Source organism: Martes martes (genome assembly GCF_963455335.1).
Source record: "Martes martes genome assembly, chromosome: 8".
In the NCBI taxonomy this organism is placed as follows: domain Eukaryota; kingdom Metazoa; phylum Chordata; class Mammalia; order Carnivora; family Mustelidae; genus Martes; species Martes martes.
In genome coordinates this window covers 52,919,912-52,942,341 of record NC_137895.1, presented here as the reverse complement: position 1 = coordinate 52,942,341, position 22,430 = coordinate 52,919,912, and the positions used below count along the sequence as shown (strand labels likewise).

General features: G+C 38.4%; 1 protein-coding gene across 2 annotated transcripts in view; it reads right to left on the bottom strand.

Annotated features, from left to right (window-relative positions):
- CLEC2D (C-type lectin domain family 2 member D) overlaps positions 1-4,755 on the bottom strand; it is a 30,731-nt gene extending 25,976 nt beyond the window's left edge. Inside the window, exons 1-3 of one of the 2 annotated variants that reach the window (XM_080811995.1) lie at positions 4,604-4,755; positions 3,806-3,899; positions 2,208-2,411 (exon numbers count right to left, since the gene is read on the bottom strand). The gene's annotated coding sequence lies outside the window, so the exon portion shown is untranslated. Of the gene's footprint in view, positions 1-2,207; positions 2,412-3,509; positions 3,642-3,805; positions 3,900-4,603 lie in introns of those variants that run through there. The other variant, XM_080811996.1, reaches the window with a different exon arrangement.
- Between the last annotated feature and the right edge of the window lie 17,675 nt (positions 4,756-22,430).

The following is a 22,430-nucleotide window of genomic DNA, read 5'->3' as shown; positions in this document are numbered from 1 at the left end:
AGATATCGGAAGATGAACGGGGGATGGAGGGTTGGAGGGGGGATGGGGGCAGGCCTCCATGAGCCGGCTACCAGAAAGTGCTATAACACCAGAGCACAAAATCAGAACACTTAGAAATCTGCTCTAGTGAGGAATACCCCTTTCTGAAAGGGGTTCAGGGCATGAAAAGGGCAGAATTCTAGGTGGGTCATTGTGGTCTCAGGATCTGAGGAGACATGGAATGAATGAGGGTGCCTGAACGAGTAGAGTGTCCAAGCAGGTGAGAAGGAAACTGGTTACTGTCAGTGAGCCCAGAAGGGGACTCTCAGCTCAAGTTGCCATAAACAGTGAGCTGGGCTGGTCCAGTGAGTACTCTTTGCTTGAGCACCCTGAAAGGGACTGGAATGCTCCAGCCATTTACCATCTCCTGGGAGGAGCAAACTGGCTGTGCTCACAACTGGGCAACAATTCTCAGGGCAGTGGTGGCCCCAGAAAAGACAATAAGGTGACACCCCACCTGAGTATATGCATATTCAGACCCAGTTTTAAGACAAGTCTCTGCCCCAAAGTTGAGGCATTTGTGTTCTTGGGAAAGAAGGAAACCTGGGCCAGTTCCAAATGGATCTCTGCCTTCCACTTAAAATACTAATGCTTCTTGAGAGCAGCTTTCACAAATTTTCAACCCAAGAAGGCCAAGGAGTTGGGGGAGGGAGAAAGGAGACTGAGAAATAAGGGTTGGGGGGGGGGGCGAACCAGAACACTAAACACAGGTTTTCCCAATAGCCTTTCCAAAAGTCCTTAAGCCTCAAACCACTGGACCTATCCCAGCAAATCTACTACTCACTGCCCCCTCCCAAGCTCTGCACTCTCTTATGAAGAGAGCAAGCTGGTCCGGGGTTCATGACATTTGGGGAGGAAGTCAGGTCAGATTTTTCAAATACCCTGGTCAGGGCAGAAGTTTACCAGGCTAGGGAGGTCCTGAGGCCAAACTCAGAAAGAAACCCAGAAGCCATTTTCTTCTTTCCCCTTTTTTCCTTTCCTGGTGATAGTTCCTCTTTCGCACCAATGGGGAACTCTGGACAAAGTAGAAGAATGTGGTTGGTGGGGTGGGGGGGGGAGGTCCTTAGGGCTGCCGACCTCTGCACGTGGCCTGTCTTTCTCTCATTTGTGCCCTGGACCCCTCCACAGCTGCAGACCCCCTGAGCCCAGTGCCTCCACTTCTGGGCTGCAAAGACCTGTTCAGTCCAGGAACAATAGCAGCTTCCCAGCTCCCCCTCCTCCGAAGTGTTGACCACCCCCAGAGGGAGTTCTTGCTTTCAGTTTTATCTCCTGTGGCTTTCTGTTCTCTGAACAGCCTTTGAAATAGAAGAACAGGAAGCCAAAACCTCATAAACAGGAAGGCTGGCAGGTCACTGGTTTCTTTACACACCCAGTGGGGGCACTTTACCCCCTCACCCATAGCACCTGTTTGGTGTTCTGGTGGACAGCCGTGGACCAGAGGGAATGTCCATATCCCATGGTCCTGATTTGGGGCAGAGCCTCTTCCCAGTTCTGGGGACCAAACTCGGTCCCTGCCAGTCCCTACTAGACACAGCAGATAAAATTCTGCTCAGGGCTCAGCATCCTGGTATGGCCTGGCCTAACAAAGATGGGGGCAGGGCTCTGCCCCTAGGGTTAAGTCTCTCTCCATCCTGTTCTCTTGGATTTCCTTGGGGTGATTAGATTTCAAAGCTGAGGACGGTCCACAGTGAGATTTGTCCAGTTGGAGCAGTCTTTACATATGTTCATATTGTTAAAACAAGACAGTAACTGCAGAAATCAGTCTTAGGTCAAGGACATTTTTTCTTTCCAGTGGACTATTTTAATCTCTGAGATTTTTTTAGAAGTTTCACCACCGGGTAATAATAAAAAACACATGACTTTGAAAGACATGTTGCCAGTTTCTTAATACACTGAACACACTTGAGGTGCCTGGGTAGCTCAGGTCATGATCCCAGGGTCCCGGGATCTAGTCCTGCATTTGGCTCCCTGCTCAGTAGGGAGCCTGCTTCTTCCTCTTCCTCTTCCCCTAGGCCTGGCTCATGCTCTTTCTTGCTTGCTCTCTCTCAAATAAATAGAAAAAATCATAAGAAAGAAAGAAAGAAAGAAAGAAAGAAAGAAAGAAAGAGGAAAGAAAGAAAGAAAGAAAAGAAAAGAAAAGAAAAGAAAGGCTGGCAAAATACACTTACCCTATGGTGCAGCAATGTTGCTCCTTGGCATTTACACAAATTAGTTGATTTGAAAACTGAGGTCTTGGGACATTGAGAAACCTGCCCAAGCCTGCTTGTAGTAGCTATATTCATAGCTTGGAAGTTTGGAAGCAGCCAAGATGCCCGTTAATGGATAGATGAGTAAACACAGTATGGAACAAATTTAGACTGAAAAAAGAGCTCCTGTAACAGATAAAATTAAAAGGTTAAGACATAATAAAGAAATGAAAAATGAGCTGGCAGCTCTCAGCACAGAAAAGGAAGGTGAAAAATACCTCTGATATTCTTATCAGAAAGATAGGAATCTGATATCTGATAAAAGAAAACTGTTAGAAATATCGTGATATAATAGTGACTCTGCAAACCAAGTCAACACAATTAGAAAGGGGTGAAACCAGAAAGGGAGACAAACCATAGGAGACTCTTAATCTCAGGAAACAAACTGTAGGCTGCTGGAGGGGATCTGGGTGGTAGGGATGGGGTGGCTGGGTGATGGACATTGGGGAGGGTATGTGGTATGGTGAGAAAAAAATAAAAATAATAATTTTATAAAAGTGATTCTTAAGAAAGAAAAGAGTTCTGACATGCATAAAATCAATATTCCTAAAGATTAGCCCACAGTAGAACACAGCTAAGCATTAACAGAAAAAAACTTTCCTGAAATAAGAAGACAACTAAATCTGAGCATTGAATAAATAAATAAAGCACATCTTGGTAAAGTTTCTTATTTTTCAAAATGAAAATAAAGTATGTTGCTTACAATGGGGCATGCCAACCCCACCTTAGACTTCACCACAGTCACATCAAGGGCTGGAATTGATAATGTCAACACTGTCTGAGAAAAATACTGAGTGAGGCAAGTTCTTACATCCATTCAGTTCTCATGCAAATTAAAACCAAACAACATTAGGAACTTATTGAATACAACATACACAATATATATTTTTCTAAAAATAAACTACTTGATGAATAAATAGATCCAGCCAACTAATGGATAGTTTAAAATAAGGATCTCAGAAAAGATAAAGACATTGTATGAAATGAATGGAACTATAGATTCTTCACTAGGACTAATGATTTTATTTAATATGAAGTTTAAACTAAGCGCTACATAACTATGATTAAACTGTGTATGATGAAATAATAAGGATAGTCAGAAGAAAGGCAGGTGAATCACTGAACTCTACCTCTGAAACTAATAATACACTATATGTTAATTAATTGAATTTAAATTTTAAAAAAGGAAAAAACAAACAAAAATAAGGACTTCCCCGTACAAACCTTTTACAACTGTCTTTGTATTTAGATTTTGTCTGAAAGCCATTTCCCACAAAAAGAAAAAGTAAAAAGAAGAAAAAAGAAAAAGAAAAAAAGAAAGATCACCCCTGAAAGGATCTTTCACCAGCCTGGAAGGAGCTCTCCACCCTTTCCACGTGAACAACTACTTGATTGGTAGATGAGCACGTGGACAAAAACCTGATTGGGTGACAGGCGCACGGAGGAGTAATCATATTAAAATAGCCGCCTACAAGCCTGTAAAAACCCCTAGACTTAAACACTCTGGTTGGATCACCTACCTCTTCTGGGAGCTTTGCATAAATTCTGTTTTGCAGCCCACCACTTCTTCCGGTCCTTCTTTCTTTGAAGCAGCGTGACTAAAAACCATGTGCACTAAAAGAAAAGAAATGCTACAACAGTTAACACTAAGGCTAGGGACGCCTGGGTGGCTCAGTTGGTTAAGCGGCTGCCTTCGGCTCAGGTCATGATCCCAGCGTCCTGGGATCGAGTCCCACATCGGGCTCCTTGCTCGGCAGGGAGCCTGCTTCTCCCTCTGCCTCCGTCTGCCAGTGCACGCTCGCTCTCTCTCTCTCTCTCTGACAAATAAATAAATAAAATCTTAAAAAAAAAAAAAAAAAAAAAAAAAAAAACTAAGGCTAAACCACAATCGGAACTTTCATTACCTAAAAAAAAAAAAGTAAATATAAAAAATATAAATGTAGCTGAATTCTTCCTCTGGCAAAGGTAGAAACTCATTTGATAGACTTTTGATCAGCCAATAAATATGAAATTGAGAAAATTTAAATTGGAGAAGTTACAAAGTGACATCAACATCATAGCAACATGAAAATCCCTCATTTTGTCCTCTCTTAACATTTAGAATATGGCATCTATCCACGAACAAAAGTGTCTCTTTGGGAGTTTGTGTTATCGAGCACCATACGCCAAGGGACTCAGGAGAAGTCTCACTCACCTAGGAATTGGGCAGTGGGCAGACAGACCCCTATATGGCTGTGGAACCAGAAGGATCCTATTCACTGAATCCAATTCCTTTTGACCACAGTGCCTGGAAAACGCTGACTTGGACAGATACTCACAAGACACAAGAGTCTTTATAGAAGTTCCCGTTTCTAGGGGCGCCTGGGTGGCTCAGGTCATGATCTCAGGGTCCTGGAATCGAGTCCCGCATCTGGCTCTCTGCTCAGCGAGGAGCCTCTCCCCCTTTCACTCTCTTCCTGCCTCTCTGCCTCCTTGTGATCTGTCTGTCCAATAAATAAATAAATTCTTCAAAAAGAAAAAAAAAAAAAGTAGTTCCGGTTCCTAGAGGAAAAAAAAAAAAAAAAGAACACCAGTTCTCCTAACTGCCTTCTAGACTCCAGTAGGAAGTCTGGCCAAGAGCCGCTGGGAAAACTTCACCTGAGGATCCACCCGAACTGGTGCTTGGGCACCCCCAAAGCCCTTAGCACCAAACCCACACCTCCCCCAACTTTGTAGCTGGCTCTTTATGTGCATTCCCCGGGAGGGCAGCAAGAGGAAACTAGATAAGACATAATACGTGCAGAAAACAAGCTAGGCTTTGAGGCAAGAGAGGAAACATAATCTTCAACTCTAGCACCACCCTCAGGAATAAAAAGGGAGGTTACCAAAGCCAACAGGCTCTGTTGGAAGGTGGAGAAAAATATACAAGCTTAAGAATTATGCCAAAATAGGGAACAAGAAGCATGGAGCAAGTATATCCTACGAGGCCAGAGAAAGCCTCAAAATATGAGCAGGAGCAACAGAAAGTACCTCTCACTTGAAGGCAGCTAGTATAGATTGAAGGAGGTGACTGCTACTTCAAGTGTGAAAACAGTAATGCAAACCTCCAATTAATCAGATTCCAAAAACTTTACTTCTGTAACATGATGGTGTATGAGTCACTGAACCGTATTACAAATGTTAAAGAAAAAGAGTATTAAAATCAATTATTGCTACTATAATTACTTAAATACAAAATGTGTAAAGAGGGAAATTTCAACATTAAAAACATGAAAGCTAAAGGGGTAGAGTTTCTCTATGTTATCTAAGTTAAGTCACGATCTGTATAAAATGCATTCATAACTGTAAGATCTTTTGTGTGAAACCATAGTAGATTCACACACACACACACACACACACACACACAAAACAACAACAAAGAGAAGGAAATCAGATCATGCCACCACAGAAAATCACCAATTCACAAAGGTAGGCAGCAGATGAGGAAGAAAAGTACAACTGAACTACAAAATAGTCAGAAAGCATTAATAAGATGGCATTATGAAGTCTTTACGTATCAGTAATTACTCTAAAAGCAAATAGCATTAATTATGCAATGAAAAGGCACAGAGGGGCCAAATGGAAAAAAGAAAAGAGGAGGAAGAGGAAGAAGGAGAAGGAGGAGGAGAAAGAAGAAAGAAGAAGGGGGGGAGAAGGAGGGGAAGGAAGAGGAGGGAGTGAAGGGGAGGAAGGGGGAGGAGGAGAAGGGAGAAGAAGAAGAGGGAGGGGAGAGGAGGGATGAGAAAAGAGGGAGGGGGAAAAAGGGAGGAGGAAGAAGAAGATCCAACTATATGCTGCCTATAAGAGACTCACTTCAGCTTTCGATAACACAAATAAAAAAATAATAAGAGACTATTATAAACAATTATATGTTAGCAAACTGGATAACCTAATAGAAATGGATAAATTCCTTTCTACTAGGAATTAATAATAAAAAATTAGAATATCTGAACAAACCAAAAGCAAGTATAGATATCATATCAGTAATCAAAAACCCACAGAAGAACACAGGAAAGCCCAGGACCAGATGATTGCACAGGTGAATTCTACCAAATATTAAAGAAGAATTAGTACCAATCTTTCTCAAACTTTTCTTAAAAATCGGACAGGAGAGATACTTTCAAAATCACTTTATGAGTCCAGCATTATCCTGATGAAGATTGACCAATATCCCTGGTGAATATAGATACAAATGTTCTCAATAAAATACTTAGCAAAATGAGATCAACAGGACATGAAAAGGATCATACAGCAAGATCAAGTGGGATTTATTCCTGAGATGCAAGGATGGTCTAACATATGCAAATCAATAAATGTGAAACACTATGTTGATAGAATTAAATTAAAAATTTATATGATCATCTCAATAGATCCAGAAAAACACTTGACAAATTACAATATCCTTCCATAATAAAAACTCTCAACACTTAGTTATAGAAAGAAGATATCTCAATATAATAAAGGCCATATATGACAAGCCCACAGCTAATGCCATAGTCTATGGTGAAAGGTTGAAATCCTTTCCTCTAACATCAGAAACAATACAAGGGTGTCATTCTCACTATTCTCACTCAATGTAGTACTGAAAGTATTAGTTAGAGCAATCAGGTAAGATAAAGAAATAGGGCACGTGTGTGGCTTAGTCGGTTAAGTGTCTGCCTTTGGCTCAGGTCATGATTTCAGGGTCCTGGGATTGAGCCCCAGATCAGGCTCCCTGCTCAGCAGGCAGTCTTCTCCCTTTCCCTCTGCCCCTCCCTGTCCTGGTTCAGGCTTTCTCTCTCTCTCTCCTTCTCAAATAAATAAATAAAATCTTAAAAAAGAAAAGAAATAGAAAGTATCCACATCTGAAAGGAAAAAGTAAAATTGTCTTTACTTGCAGATCATATGAACTTATATATAGAAAATCCTAAAGACTCAACCAAAAAAACTGTTGGAACAAATCAACATATTCAATAAAGTCATAGTATATAAAATTAACATATAGAAATTAGTTGTATTTCTATACAGTAACAATGAAATAACTGAAAAAGAAATCAAGAATACAATCCCATGCATAATAACATTAAAAACATAAAATACTTAAGAATAAATTTAACCAGGGTGCCTGCGTATCTCTGTTGGTTGGGCAACTGCCTTCAGCTCGAGTTACGATCCCAGAGTCCTGGGATCCAGTCCCACATGGGGCTCCCATCTCCACGGGGAGTCTGCTTCTCCCTCTGACCTTCTTGCCTTTCATGCTCTCTCTCACTGTCTCTCTCTCTCTCTCAAATAAATAAATAAAATCTTTAAAAAAAAAAAAGAATAAATTTAACCAAAAAGTAAAAGACCTCTATAAATTTAAAGAAATAAATTGAGGAAGACACAAATGGAAAGATATCCTGAGTTCACAGATTGGAAGAATTAATATTGTTAAAATGTCCATATTACTCAAAGCCATCTATAGATCCAATGTTATCCCTATTAAAAGTCCAACTGGAACTTTTCAAAGAAATAGAAAAAAAAATCCTAGAATGTGTATGCATAGGCAAATAGTCAAAATAATCCTCAGAAGGAATAAAACTTATTTCAAAGTATACTATAAAGTGATAATGATCAAAATGATATGGCACAAGCATAAAATGCACACATAGACCAATCAAACAGAATCGAAAGCCCAGAAATAACTCCCCAGTAATGTCTACTAATACTTGACAAAGTATCCAAAAAGATGCAATGGGATAAGGGTAGTCTGTTCAACAAATGACATAGGGAAAACTGGATATCCACATGCAGGAAATAAAATTAGACCCTTATGCCACTCAAAAATTAAGTTAAAATGGATAAAATCTTAAACATAAAACCCCAAACCATAACACCTAGAAGAGAACATAGGAAATAATCCTTTGACATTAGTCTTCAAAAAATTTTGGATATAACACCCAAAACACAAGCAGCAAAAGCAAAATCAACAAGACTACATCAGATTGAAAGTTCTTGTACAGCAAAAGAAACAATCAACAAAATGAAACGCAATCTGTAGAAGTAGAGAAAATATTTGCAAACCATCTGATAAAGGGTTAATATTTAAAATATATTTTAAAAAAACTCAAACAACTCAATAAAAAGAAAATAGGCAGAGGATCTGAATAAAATTTTCTTCCAACAAGACATGCAGATGGCCAACAGTAAGTGAAAGATGTTCAATGTCACTAATCATCAGAGTAATGCAAATGAAAACCATAATAAAATATCACCTTGAACCTGTTGGAATGGTAATCATCAAAAAGTCAAGCCATAACAGGGGTGCCTGGGTGACTCAGTTGGTTAAACATCTGATCCTTGATCTCAGCTCAGGTCTTGATCTCAAGGTTGTAGCTCAAGTACTGCACTGGGACTTTTAAAAAGGGGCTTAATTTAAAAAATAAATAAATAACAAGTGTTAGTGAAGATGTAGAGAAAAGAGAACACTTGTGCCTTGTTGGTGAAAATGTAAATTAGTGGATCAGTCACTATGGAACATGATATGGAGATTCCTCAAAAAACCAAAGTTGGAACTACCATATGATCCAGGAATCCCATTTTGGGGTATGCTTCCAAGGAAAAGAAATCACTATCTTGAAGGGATATCTGCACCCCCATGTTTAATGCAGCATTATTCACAATAGTCAAGACATAGAAACAAACTAACAATCCATCAACAGATGAACGTATAAAAAAATGTGAGATAGATATTATAAATGTGATATAGGTAGGTAGATATATAATGGAATATTATTCAGCCATCAAAAAAGATGGAAATCCTGCCATTTGCGACAACATGAATGAAACCTAAAGACATTATGCAAAGGAATTAAGTTAGACAGCAAAAGACAAATACTGTATCATTTTACTTATATGTAGAATCAAAAAAACTGAACTGGCAGAAACAGATTGGTGGTTGCCAGAGGAAGAGCATGTGGGACGGGAGAAGTGGGTGGAGGAGGTCAAAAGGTACAAACAAACAGTTGTAAAGTAATGTACATCCTGGTGACTATAATTGATAACACTCTATTTTATATTTGATAGTTGCTAAGTGATGGATCTTATAAAAGATCTCTTAAAAGGTGTACTCACAGGAAAAAAATTATAACTATGTGAGGTGACACGTATTAACTAAATTCATTGTAATCATCTCAAAATATATGCATTTATGTAACCATTATGTGTACACCTTAGAGTAATACAATGTTATATATCAATTATATCTCAATAAAACTGAGGGGGAAAAGACAAGATATTGCACCCCCATGTTTATTGCAGCATTATTCACAATAGCCAAGATGTGAAAATAACCTAAATGTCCATCAACAGATGAATGGATAAAAAGGATGTGGTAAATATTTAGGATGGAATTTATTAACCAGCCATGAGAAAGAAAGAAATCCTGCCATTTGCAACAACATGGATGGACCTTATGGTAAGATAAATTAGACAAAAAGACAAATACTGTATGATGGTACCTCTGTGTAGAATCCAAAGTTAAACCTGTAGAAACAGAGAATGGAACAGTGGTTGTCAAGGGCTGGGGTTCAGAAAATCAGGCAGATGTATGTCAAAGAGTACAAGCCTGCAGTTAGAGAATGAATAAATTATGAAGATCTAATGCACAGCATAGTGATTATATAGTTAGCAGTGCTGTTTTATACACTTTAAAGTTAAGAGATTAGATCTTTAAATTCTCACCACATAAAAGCAATGATAGTCATATGATATGGTGGAAATGTTAACTAAGGCTAAGAGGTTGATCATATTGCAATATATGAATGTACCAAATCAACATATTTTATACTTTAAACTTACACAATGTTATATGTTGATCTTATCTCAATTAAAAAAATAAAACAAAACAAAACAGAAGGGCATCTGGATGCCTCAGTTGGTTAAGTATCTGCCTTCAACTCAGGTCATGATCCCGGAGTCCCAGAATCCAGCCCCACATCAGGCTCCCTGCTCAGCTGGGAGTCTGCTTATCCCTCTGCCCCTCAGCCCTCTCATTTTTTTTCTCTCTCTCTCAAATAAATAAATAAAATCTTTTTAAAAAAAAACCCTGAAACAAAAAATCTTTACTTCCTGGACTGCCTGGTTGATTCAATTAAGCTTCTGGCTCTTGACTTCAGCACAGACCATGATCTCAGGGTCATGAAATTGAGCCCCATGGCAGGCTCTGTGCTCAGCAGGGAGTCTGCTTGCGATTCTCTTCCTCTCCCTCAACCCACCCCCAATGCTGTAAAGGGTTCATGTGCTCTATCTCTCAAATAAATAAATACATACATACATACATACATACATACATACATAATCTTTTTTAAAAGGTCTTTATTCTGGATATTTAAATTTGCATTGAGTATAAACTACTCTTTAAAATTTTTTTCCAACAAAGAAAAATATAAAAATAAAAAAATATTTCTAGTTTCCTGGCTATAAAAAACAGGTGGTAGGAAGATTTAACCCATTCGTTGATCCCCAATATAAAGGTTATAAATTGGAAGAGCTTGAGACAAGTGGTAACATCCTTTAACTGTTTGAGTACAAACAAAATAACTATTACATAAATCTGGTTTAAATGGGTTCATTCCTTTAATATATTAAGAGTTTTAAATATTCATTAAGAAAGCCTCTAACAATTCAATATAAAAATAGTCAAATGACAAAAACAGAAAATTTACAAAAAGGATCTACAAATGGCTCCAAAGCACTGAGCAGATTCTCAAATCACTTAGAATAAAAGCAATATAAATTTTTAACAAAGATAAAGAGATGATAGATGATAGATAGATAGATAGATGATAGATAGATAGATAGATGATAGATAAACTTTCACTGCTAAAGACTTTAATAAGATTATAAAACTTCCAAATTTACAAAAGAAGTGTGTGCACTTATGGAGTATGCAGAAAAGGAAAACATAGATCATATACAAAAGGTAATTATAACACATATGCACAAACACATGCACAAAATAAGGAGATAAAATTTGGGGCAATCTGCTATAGCAACAAAAATACATTGCCACTTGTATAAAATAAAAATTGCTGATTATGAAATGCATGTAAACAAAATGACTAAAGATATTGCGAATTAAAATATGGCCCAGTACATATTTTGGACTTGTAGCTAAAAAATTAAAAGAATAAGTGATTTAATAAAATAATCCCTTACATATATAACATGTATTAACACTTGTGCCCAGACTTCCTTTGCATCAAGTTAAAAAATAAACAAATTTACAGATCCCACCAAAGCCATTTTTTTCTTTCCTTTCTCCCAAAGTTAAAATCTAATCTGAGATTGGTGCAATTTGCATGCATTCTTTTTATGAATTTACCATAAATATGTATTGATAAATAACATAAACTGTTGTTTTTCTTGTTGTATGGTGTTCAAAACCCAAGCGTCTTTTGTTTTAAGCCTTTTTTTCCCCTTCAGATAAATTCTCTTACCTTTGCCACCATGCCCACACCACAACCACCCACACATCAGTTGGGAATTTACCCAACCACTTTTACTTTTTTCAGAAAACCTAAATTGTACTTTACATTGGTTGTTGCTAACTTAGTGTTGTGTATTTGTATTTTGTACTTAAATTTTACTACATAACCCTCCCAACAAATAACATGAAGTATAACACAGTAGATGCTTCATAAATATGGACCAAATGACTGTTGAAATAATCACATGACAAGGGCATCATATCACTTTATGATATAAAGTCTGAGAATTTGATTTTTAGCAGCTGCCTTGTATCCCATGTACCTCCTCTATATTTGATAATACAAACATGATAGAAGAACTGTGCTACACTAAAAATAACCACAGTTCTCAAGTTATATAAACAGGTGTTGGTTTTTGGTTTTTTGTTTGTTTGTTTCTTTCTTTCTTTAAGTAGGCTCCACACCCAGCAGGGGGACCAGCACAGGGCTTGAACTCCCGACCATGAGATTAAGACCTGAGCTGAGCTCAAAAGTTGGATGCTGAACCAATAAGAGCCACCAGACACCCCTATAAATGTGGGTTCTAACTATATTCATCTTCATTTTAGTGGTTGGACTTCAGGCAAATGCTAATAGGGCTAGTGCTGCTGGCTCACCACCTGACCATAGCTATAAAAATGGAAATGTTTCTAGGACGGTGTTTGTGGTAAGTATTTCCTGTGCATAGCCAACTGACCTAGTTTGTCTGCAGTGGAAACTTCTAAACCTTAAACATGAAACATTTCTGTGCAGTATCTTTCTCATCATAATGTTGAAAATGTTCTCAATATTGGCATAACCCATTATGAAACAAGCTATAGAAAGTGCATTAACTATTTGAAAAATTTGTATTTTGTCTTGGATTAAACAGTGAGTTTGGTTGGTGGGTAGATATCTTTAAGTTTTTTTTAAAGATTTTATTTATTTATAAGAGAGAAAGAGAGAACACAAGCAGGGGGAGTGGCAGGCAAAGGGAGAAGCAGGCTCCCCACTAACAAGGAGCCTGATGTGGGACTCCACCCCAGGACCACAGGATCATGACCTGAACCAAAGGCAGAAGTTTAACCAACTAAGCCACCCAGGCATCCCATAAATATCTTTAATTTTTGCAGTATGATCAGCTTATATTAATAATTCCAAGATCAGTTATAGAATGCTAAACCATCTTTTGCAGCCAAATATAACCATTAGCCCAGTTTAAAAGTGGAAAATTCATTAGAATATGTTCTAGATTGAATTATAGTCCCCCAACCCCCCCCCCCAAAAAAATTCATATACTAAAATCCTAGCCTTAGCATCTCAGTAAGTGATTGTACTAGAGGGAAAGGGTAATTAATTTAAAATGAGGCTGTTAGGGTGAGCCCTTACCCGACACGACTAGTGTCCTTATTATTTATAATATCTTATATATGAAGAGATTAGGATACAGTTGCAGAGAGGTCATGGGAAGACACAGAGAAAAGACAGCCATTTAAAATCCAAGCACAGAGCCAGCCCTAGAAGAAATGAACCCTGCTGACATCTTCATCCTGGACTTCTAACTGCTAGAACTATGAGGAAATAAGTCTTCTGTTGTTTCCACCACCCAGTCTGTGGAACCTTGGTCTGGCCACCCTAGCAAACCAACACAGGCAGTGTTCCACATTGACTGCCCTGGGAGTTAAGCCCCAGACTGGTGTCCTTGCTCAGGGGGCGTCTGCTTCTCCCTCTCCCGCTGCCCCTGCTTGTGTGCTCTCTCTCTCACTCAGTCTATCTCTCAGATGAATAAAGTCTTTAAAAAAGAGCATTTTTATTTATTCATTTCTTCATTTCTTTGTTTCGTTTCTTAAATTCCACATACGAGTGAAATCATGTGTATCGGTCTTTCTCTGTGACTTATTTCACTTAGCATAGTACCTTCTGGTCCATCCATGTTATTTAAATGGCAAGATCTCAGTTTTCTTATGGCCGAGTAATATTAAACTGTGTATCTCTCTCTCTCTCTCTTTCTCTCTCTCTCTCTCTATATATATAATATTTACACATGTATATGTGTGTGTGTTTGTGTATGTGTGTATTTATTTATGTCTCTTACATCTTCTTTATCTGAATCCATCTACTCATGGTTACTTGAGTCACTTTCATGTCTTCCATACTCTTTTCCATAGTGGCTGTATCAATTTTCATTCCCACCAATAGCTTATGAGGGTTTTTTTCCTCCACATCCTCACCAGCACTTATTATTTTTTGTCTTTTGAATTCTAGCCATTTGGACAGGTGTAAGCATAACATATCTTCTCTATCCATTCATCTGTCGAAGGTTATATGGACTGTTTCCAATTCTTGGCTATTGTGAATAGTGCTGTTATGAGCATGATTATGCAAATATCTCTTTAGGACTCTTTTTCTTTCAATTCTTTTCAATTCTTTAGAATATATACCCAGAAATGGGATTAATATATATTATGGAAGTTTTATTTAAAAATTTAAGGAACCTCTATATTATTTTCCATAGCAGTTGCAGCGGGATTTTACAATCCCACCAACAATATACAAGGGTTTGCATTTCCCCACATCCTTGTCAACACTTGTATTTTTTTTTTGTAATAACCATACTAACTATGTAAAGTGATACTTCATACCAATTAGCATGCTTTTCATTTGTTCAGATGATTAGTGATGTTGATCATCTTTTTATATGCTTGTTGGCCATATCTTTATCATTTTAGAGATATATCTATTCAAGTTCTTTGCTCATTTTTTAAAATTTTTTTAAAGATTTTATTTATTTATTTGACAGACAGAGATCACAAGTAGGCAGAGAGGCAGGCGGGGGGGTGGTGCAGGCTCCCCGCTGAGCAGAGAGCCTGATGTGGGGCTCGATCCTGGGACCCTGAGATCATGACCTGAGCCAAAGACAGAGGCTTAACCCACAGAGCCACCCAGGCCCCCCTAAAATTTTATTAACCTATAATGTACTTTTTGTTTCAGAGGTACAAGTCTGTGAATCATCAGTCTTACACAATTCATAACACTATAGCACAAACCCTCCCCAGTGTCCATAACCCAGCTACCCTATCTTTCCCTTCCCACCCCCTAGCAACCTTCAGTTTGTTTCCTGAGATTAAGAGTCTCTTATGGTTTATCTCCTTCCCCGGCCCCATCTTGTTTCATTTTTTTCCCTCCCTTCCCTCCACGACCCCCTGCCCTACTTCTCAAATTCCTCATATCAGAGAGATCATATGATAATTGTTCTCCAATTTACTTGCTTCACTTAGCATAATACCCTCTAGTTCCATCCATGTCATTGCAAATGGCAAGATTTGGCGGGGGGTGGGGGGGTTGATAGTTGCATAGTATTCCTTTGTATATATATACCACATCTTTTTTTTTTTTTTAAGATTTTATTTATTTATTTATTTGACAGACAGAGATCACAAGTAGGCAGAGAGGCAGGCAGAGAGAGAGGAAGGGAAGCAGGCTCCCTGCTGAGCAGAGAGCCTGATGTGGGGCTCGATCCCAGGACTCCAGGATCATGACCTGAGCCGAAGGCAGAGGCTTTAACCCACTGAGCCACCCAGGCGCCCCTATATACCACATCTTTATCCATTCATCTGTTGATGGACATCTAGGTTCTTTTCATAGTTTGGCCATTGTGGACGTTGCTGCTATAAACATTCAGGTGCACGTGCCCCTTCAGATCACTACATTTGTACCTTTAGAGTAAATACCCAGTAGTGCGATTGCTGGCTTGTAGGGTACCTGTATTTGCAGCTTTTTGAGGATTCTCCATACTGTTTTCCAGAGTGTCTGCACTAGCTTGCATTCCCACCAACAGTGTAGGAGGGTTCCCCTTTCTCCGCATCCTCACCAACACCTGTCTTTTCCTGACTTGTTCATTTTAACCATTCTGGCTGGTGTGAGGTAGTGTCTCACTATGGTTTTGATTTGTATTTCCCTGATATCACCTGAGTGATAAGCATTTTTTCATGTGTCCGTTGGCCATTTGGATGTCTTCTTTGCAGCAATGTCTGCTCATATCTTCTGCCCATTTCTTAATTAGATTATTTGTTCTTTGGGTGTTGAGTTTGATAAGTTCTTTATAGATTTTGGATACTAGCTCTTTATCTAATATGCCATTTGCAAATATCTTCTCCCATTCTGTCAGTTATCTTTTGGTTTTGTTGACTGTTTCCTTTGCTGTGCAAAACTTTTGATCTTGATGAAGTCCCAATAGTTCAATTTTGCCCTTGCTTCCCTTGCCTTTGGCAACATTTCTAGGAAGAAGTTGCTGCAGCTGAGGTAAAAGAGATTGTTGCCTGTGTTCTCCTCAAGGATTTTGATGGATTCCTGTCTCACATTGAGGTCTTTCATCCATTTGGAGTTTATTTTTGTGTGTGGTGTAAGGAAATGGTCCAGTTTCATTCTTCTGCATGTGGCTGTCCAATTTTCTCAGCACCATTTGTTGAAGAGACTGTCTTTTTCCATTGGACATTCGTTCCTGCTTTGCCAAAGATTAGTTGATCATAGAGTTGGGGGTCCATTTCTAGGCTCTCTCTTCTGTTCCATTGATATATGTGTCTGGTTTTGTGCCAGTACCATACTGTCTTGATGATGACAGCTTTGTAATAGAGCTTGAAGTCTAGAATTGGGGCAGGGGGGCAGTTTCTCTGTGCCTCCTGGATTTTGACGCTTGTTCCCTTCACCAGATTAGAGAAATTCTCTGCTATAATTTGCTCCAATAAACCTTCTGCCCCACCCCTTTCTTCTTCTTCTGGGATCCCAATTATTCTAATATTGTTTCATCTTATGGTATCACTTATCTCTCAAATTTATCTCTCGTTTATCTCTCTTTTTCTCAGCTTCTTTCTTCTCCATCATTTGCTCTTCCATATCACTAATTCTCTCTTCTGCCTCATTTATCCTAGCAGTTAGAACCTCCATTTTTTATTGCACTTCATTAATAGCTTTTTTGTTTTCAACTTGGTTAGATTTTACTTCTTTTATTTCTCCAGAAAGGGATTTTTTTTCTCCAGGAAAGGATCATCTAGTATCTTCCATGCTTTTTTCAAGTCCAGCTTGCACCTTGATAATCGTCAGTCTGAACTCTAGTTCTGACATCTTACTAATGTCCATATTGATTAGGTCCCTAGCTGTCAGTACTACTGTTCTTTTTTTTTTTTTAACTTAATTTATTTGACAGAGAAAGACACAGCAAGAGAGGGAACATAAGCTGAGGGAGTGGGAGAGAGAGAAGCAGGCTTCCTGCTGAGCAGGGAGCTTGGTGCAAAGCTCAATCCCCAGACCCTGGGATCATGACCTGAGCCAAAGACAGACACTTAGTAACTGAGCCACCTAGGCACCCATCTTGTTCTTTCTTTGAGCTGAGTTTTTCTGCCTTGTCGTTTTATCCAGATAAGAAAAGATGAATGAGAGAACAAAACACTAAAAGGGTAGCAATGACTCCAGAAAAATATGCACTAACCAAATTGGAAGAGACCTGAAACTGGGGGAAGAAGAAAGAGGGGTAAGGGGGGGAATAAATATAGATAGATAGATAGATAGATAGATATAGATATAGATAGATATATAGAGATATATAAAATAGAACAGAGCCACACACTTTGCTTTTGGATGTATTTTGATCTGCTAGAAGAAACTGCCTCCCAAAATTTTAAAGAAAGAAAAACTTATATAGATACATAAATAAGGGTAAATATGATGAAAGGATGGAATATGACTATAAAGATGAAAATTTAAAAAGATTTTTAAAAAGAAATTTTTTATAAATAAGAAGTTGTTTGAAAAAAGAAAAAAGAAAAAGGAAAGAATGTGACCAGACTGGAGACTAGAACAAAGCCATGTGCTAGATTTAGGGTATATTTTGATCTCTTAAAAGAAACTGTATCCCAAATTTTTTAAAAAGAAAAACCTATATGTACACAAAAAATAAGGTTAAATACAATGAAGGGATAGAATAAGACTATAACAATGAAAATTTTAAAAGTCTTTTTAAAGATATTAAGATAAAATAGTTTTAAAGGGTTAAAATAGGAAAGAGGAAAATTTTTTAAAAATAGAATAAGAAAAAAACAATTTTAATTTAACTTTGAAAGACTACAGAATCATCAGAAAACAAGCCATGAATTCTATGTGTTCCATTCCCCTAGCTCTGGAGTTCGGTAGTTCTCATTTGGTGAACTTGGTCTTGGTTAGATGTTCATGCTGATCTTCTGGGGGAGGGGCCTGTTGCCATGATTCTCAAATGTCTTTGCCTGAGGCAGAATTGCACCACCCTTGCTAGGGGCCAGGCTAAGTAATCTGCTCGGATTCGCTTTTGGGAGCTTTTGTTCCCTGAACACTTTCCATACCACTTTGGCGGACAGGAATGAAGATGGTGGCCTCCCAGTCTCTGGCCTGCAGGAGCCCAGAGCTCGTGGCCCCACTCCTCAGTGCACCCTCAGAGAAAAGCAGTCAATCCCTCCCATCTCCCTGGTCTCCGGCCAAGCTCCGAGCTCACCCAGCCTGTGACCAGGCATTTCTATCTCTGGTTCACAGGCCCGTTTGGAGTCTCCAAGCCCAGCAGATTCCTCCAGTGTGTTCCTGCATGGCTCCTCCCAGAGGAGGAAGGTGAGTCTCCCTGGATCTGCCACTTGTGGGGTCCCTTCTCAAAGAATAGTGGCCCGACTCTGCCTGGATCATGGTTTAAGGTAACACTGAGCTGAGAGCCCCTCCTTGGCTCCATCTCTGCAGTGGCTTCCCTGTTCTGATACCTGGGAGCTCTGCCACACTCAGACAACCCCGGTCTTTCTGTGACCTTGTGGGTTCTGAGACCACACTGTCCCCGTGAGGGCTCCATCCCCTGTTTAGCCTCTGGAGCCACATCCCTCACTGCAGCAGACTTTTAAAAGTTCTGATTTTGTGTTCCACTGCTCTCTCACTTGCCAGGAAGTGGCTGATGGAGGCTCCCTCCCCCAGTGGTCTATCTTTCCAAATATCACCTCAGATTCACTTCTCCACATGTCCTACCTGCCAGAGGGTGGTCACTTTTCTGTTCATAGAATTGCTGATCTTCTTCTCTTCAATCTCCTGTTGAGTTTGTAGGTGTTCAGAATGGTTTGATAACTATCTAGCTGAACTGCTGGGACCTGATGAAATTTAGGTCTCCTACTCCTCCACCATCTTGCTCTTCCTCTCCTTTGCTTATTTTTTAATCAGGATCTTTGATTTTTTGTTGTTGGAGTATATGAGTCATAGAAATTCTTTATATATTCTGGATATTAACCCCTTATCAGATATATGATTTGCAAACATTTTCTCCTATTCTGTAGGTTGATTTTTCATTTTGTTGTGTCCTTTGGTGCACAAAAGATTTAAAGTTTGATGTAGTCCCATTTGCCTAGCTGTGATGTTGTCTTTTTTGGGGTATCAAATAAGAGAAATCACTGCCACATTCAATGTTATAAAGTTCTTCCTGTATGTTTTCTTCTGGAACTTTTATAAATTTAGGTCTTACACTTACATTGTTAATTGATTTTTATATATAATATAAGTAAGATTCCAACTTCATTCTTATGCATGTCTACTTCCCAACATTACTTGTTGGAGAGATTCTCTTTTACCCTTGAGTAGTGTTGGCAGATTTATTGAAGACCATATAGCCAAAAACATGAAAGTTATTTCTAGGTTCCCTATTTTATTGATTCATTTGTCTGTCTTCACACCAGTACCACACTGTTCTGGTTACTGTAGTTTTATGATATGTTTTAAAATCAGAAAATATGAGTTCTCCAACTTTGTTCTTCTTTTTCAAAGTTGTTTTGTCTATTTGAATTTCCTAGAGATTCCATATGAATTTTAGGATGATTTCTTTCTATTTCTTTTTTTTTTAGTGGGGGAGGGGCAGAGAGAGAGAGAGAATCCTAAGCAGGCTCTAAGTACGGCACAGAGCTTGATGTGGGCCTCAGTCTCATGACCGTGAGATCAAGATCTGAACTGAGATCAAGAGTTGGTTGCTTAAATCATTGAGCCACCCATGCACCCCATTTTTCTTTATACTCATGAGGAAAAAAAGTATCTTAGGGATTTTGATAGGAATTGCATTTAATCTAAAGATTATTTTATGCAGTATGTACTTTTTAACAATATTAAGTCTTCCAATCCGTGACATGGGCTGCCTTTCCATTTATTTATGGAAATAAATAATTATTAAATAATTATTATTTAGGGGCACCTGGGTGGCTCAGTGGGTTAAAGCCTCTGCCTTCCGCTCAGGTCATGATCCCAGGGTCCTGGGATCGAGCCCCACATCAGGCTCTCTGCTCGGCAGGGAGCCTGCTTCCCTTCCTATCTCTCCACCTGCCTCTCTGCCTCTCTGTGATCTCTGTCTGTCAAATAAAAAATATATATATATTATTTCATTTCTTTCAGTAATGTTGTATAGATTACAACATACAAGTCTTTCATTTCCTTAATTAGATTTATCCCTAAGTATTTTCCTCTTTTTGATGCTATTGTAAATGGAATAATTTTCTTCATTTCCTTTCCTCCCATGTCTGCCTGAAATACTGTAGCTCTGCTTGCTGCTCCCCTCAGTTTTGAGTAGCTTATCTTGAACTGGCCCCCTAAAAACTCTGAGTTAGGCAAGACAGAAACCAGTTAATTGAATAGCCTTCAGATAATCCAGAATGTTGGGTGCATGGTCCACTGCCCCCACCCCCCATCTTGAAGGAGGTTACATGGGGTTACCTCCTAATATCTCCACAATATGCTGTGTAAGGGTAAGGGCACTAATGAATGCACCAAATGCTGGGAATTATCCTACCCCTTTTGGTGGAATGTTTTCTTGGTTTTATAATAGCCTGGGTGCTGCAGTTTATCAGCTGGTCTCTAGAACTCCTACAGAGGTGTTCTGGTCCATATATTGTTGTTAATACAGTGGAAGAAGGTGGGTCTGTAGCTTCCTAGTCTGCCTTTTCTTTTATATTATAAGCCTGGAATGGATTCTCTTGTGTCATGATTACCACATATTGCTTCTTGAGTTTCGACCTTCTTGAACCAAATTATTCTCTTACCACTCGTTTTTCTATTTCTAGCTATCTTCTGGCCTCTATTATATTTCTTCACATTCAAAAGTAACTTTGTTTTTTTTTTTTAACCTCTTTTCCTGTCCACTCCAACTCCCACTATTAACCTAGAAAAGCTCAAAGCCAAAATAGGTGATACAGTAAAAAGAAATCTTTCTTTATTGTTTTTTGAGTTACTCAATATTATTGCTACTATTACACATTCTAAATCTCACAGTTTGTAATCATTCATTCTCTGAAATATTTAGCTTTAACATCATATATATTATATGTGTGCCTACTCTGTATGTATGTGTATATGTGTGTATATATATATATACACACACACATACACTATATGTACTGTGACACATATATGCATATAACATATATACATGTATATATATATATGACAGTATATTCCTAAATTCTGATATCCTTTTTGCAAAAGTGCCATCTAGATGAATAGGTGAACATAACTAAAAACATTCTCCAAGTATGAATTCCCATGAAGGGTTTATTTTATATGTATGCAGTAATGATTACACAATAAGGGTCTTTCATGACAGATGATTGTGAAGATGGCTGTAACAAACAAAATGAACCATCAATATGTTGGATAGTATATATGCACAAGTAAAGACTCCTCTTTTGTTTCGACTTCTCTTCAAGCTAAGGAAACACTCTGAAAGGAACATTCAAATGAATTATTTTTCACATGGCCATTGTGGATTCCTAATAGTCACAATCATGCTTTGTAACTTTATTTATTTTACTTATTTATTTGAAAGAGAGAGTGCATGAGCATGGGGAGGAGATGGACAAACAGACTCCCCACTGAGGGGAAGCCCTACAGTCCTGGCTCCATCCCAGGACTGTAAGATCCTGACCTGAGCAGAAGGCTGAGGCACCCAGGCACCCTGGTGCTGCATAACTTTAAATTAAACTTTATTGCACTAAAAGCATTTAAATCCCCTGATTAGCAGACTTCTGTTAATTCTATTGATATTTCTCAAATATCCCCACACTTTTACTTGCTACATGAGTGTTTCTTTATTTGTGGTTCGTGAACCACCCCAGTTACCTGGGATGGGTTTTGTTTTTTGTTTTTTTTTGTTTTTTTTTAACACAACCCCCATCTCAGACTAACTGTATCTTAGGAAGGAAAGAGTATGTGTGACAAGATTCTACATTATTAACAAGTTTCCAAGTGCTCCTTATATAGACACTAAAATTCAGGAATCATTGTTCTATATAGAAAACCCAGTATCCCTTTCCATAATTCTGACAGATTATGTTTACTCTAAAAATTTAGGTGAAGTATGTGAAAAACCAAATATCACAGCACAAATAAAGTGACTCTTAGTTTACCAAACAGTCAGATAGTTAAAGAACATTGTCACTGAGTCACTGAAGAGTGCATATAGTGGTATTATCAACCTAAGCTAGTTTTAGTGACCCAGTATATCATACTCAAGACTCAGAATTTGGGGGAAAGGTGAAACATCCACCTTCTAAATAATGGTGGGTAAGCATTGGTGCATCACTCTAATAATCAAGCTCTCACAAGAAAATGAAAAGAAATATTTAGAAGT